The 2,127-nt window shown below is 41.7% G+C and overlaps 1 protein-coding gene across 1 annotated transcript in view; it reads right to left on the bottom strand.

The window, feature by feature from the left end:
* SRP9 (signal recognition particle 9) overlaps positions 1–2,127 on the bottom strand; it is an 8,686-nt gene that overhangs the window by 6,006 nt on the left and 553 nt on the right. The gene's annotated exons all lie outside the window — the stretch shown is intronic.

Raw genomic sequence — 2,127 nt, 5'->3', positions numbered from 1 at the left:
TGTAGTTTCTCTGAAAACACAAGGCATGATGGGCTTGCATTTGTAGCACAGCCTGCCAGTGTATAAGACTACACATCTCAGCTTGACACAGGAATGCTGGAGGTTGTAGTTCCTCTGGATAGCAGACAGGTCTTCAATGCTAAACCCGTATTTTTTTTCAGGCTGGGTGGAAAGAAATTGTAGGTGGATGGAAGCCCCTGTATTGTGACCCAAAAACAGCCAGGTGGTTACTGAAAAATGCCGGGTGGTGCGTCCAGCTAAAAGAGTCTGGGGAGAACTCTTGTATTGGAAGCATAAGCTGCCACAATAAGCTCCAAGCAAACCCAGTGAATCACATACATTTATTATTTATTAATATATTATTTATATTTCCCAGTTTTTAAACATTTTTCTCCTGTTTTATTGCTGCACATCTCCTCCAATATCTTTCACCCAATTACTCCAGTAACAGCTGCCTATTGCTATGAGCCATGGTCACGTGACAACAGTAACCATGCCCAGGCAATGTGTCACCACCTGTACAGGTTTCTGGTATGCATGTGAAATAGTGACAAGCTGTTGCCACCCAATTACAGGAAGTGTCTGAACAAGAATGGTATGGCAGGATCACCAGGTATTGTTTAGAAATGAGCTGATAATAATAGAGCTGCTGGATTAATAACTCCCATCATCCCTTGTAAAATATTAATAGGTTAGGCTGAGACTTTAGTTCCCTGTACGATAGGCTGTGCTTCAATTACAGGCCCCATATGCCCTGAGCCAAGAGGGACTACAACTCCCATTATGTATGTGGCTATTGCATTTCTGTACATTGGTGGGTTCCACTTTTTTTTTTTACAGGCCCGGTATATCTGTTTATGCAGAGGGACTACAACTCTCAGCATTCCTGTGAATATTGTAAGCTGGGAATTCTGTTCTGTACATTGATGGGATGTACTTCCAACAAAGCCCCAATATGTCTCCTTATTTAGGTAGACTACAACTCCCAGCAGTTGTGTATTATAACCTGGGATTTGTAGTCGAGGATATTACAGGTTGTGATTCCAAAAGACCACCTCAGTATACCCAGAAGGATGCTGGGAGTTGTAATCCATCTGGACATATGGGCCTTACTAAAAAGGACAGGACAGAAAGCCAACGTCTAGGTTATAACATACCATCTATGCTGGGAGTTGTATTCCCGTGAAAAAGAAACATCATACTGAGGCCTGTATTGGAAGAATTGTACAGAACTACCAAGGTTATAATATACACATTAATGCTGGGAGTTGTGATTCCTTTGCAATACACAGGTCATAGTGAGGTATGTTTTAAAAGCACAGTTGAAGCTTCACAATGATTATCTGTACATGGCTTCTGGGAGTTGTAGTACTTTGAGATAAAATTTTCTTTCTGGGTAAAGTACTGTAAGTACTGGCTGTGATAAAAAGGATTACAAATCCCTGAATATTATATACATATATATACACACACACAACTGATGGGAGTTGTAGTCCCTCTGTATACACATCATACCAGAGCTCGTACTGTGAGTACTACAAGTCCCAGGATGAATTATACACATCTGCTGGGGGTTGTAGTCCTTTTGTCATACTGGGGGTACAGTAAGCACTACCTGTAGTATGCAAGAATACAAGTCCAAAGATATAATATATACAACTACTGGGAGTTGTAGTCCCCCGCTGTAATCATAATATACAGGGACCTGTGTTGGAAGCAGTCTGTGGTACACAGAAGCCCAGCCTCAGGAGAATATATAATACATATGTATGCTAGGAGTTGTAGTCCCCTTGTATACACCTGGTATTATAAGGCCTGTGGTGGAAGCCCAGCCTTAGCTTATTATAGTATACATAGAAATGCTGGGAGTTGTAGTCCCCCTGTATACACATGGTATCATGGGGGTCTGTGTTGGAAGCCCAGCCTCAGCAGAATATATTATACATATGGATGCTGGGAGTTGTAGTCCCCTTGTATACACCTGGTGTTTTAAGGCCTGTGTTGGAAGCCCAGCCTCAACCTAATATACATAGGAATACTGGGAGTTATAGTTCCCCTTTATACACATAACATTGAGGACTCTATTGGAAGAAGCACCAGTAGTATAAAGAAGCCTTCCCCTCACTT

The sequence above is a fragment of the Pyxicephalus adspersus genome, chromosome 4 (assembly GCF_032062135.1).
Source record: "Pyxicephalus adspersus chromosome 4, UCB_Pads_2.0, whole genome shotgun sequence".
NCBI lineage: Eukaryota > Metazoa > Chordata > Amphibia > Anura > Pyxicephalidae > Pyxicephalus > Pyxicephalus adspersus.
The sequence above is the reverse complement of the archived record's forward strand: the minus strand, read 5'-3'. Positions and strand labels throughout refer to the sequence as shown.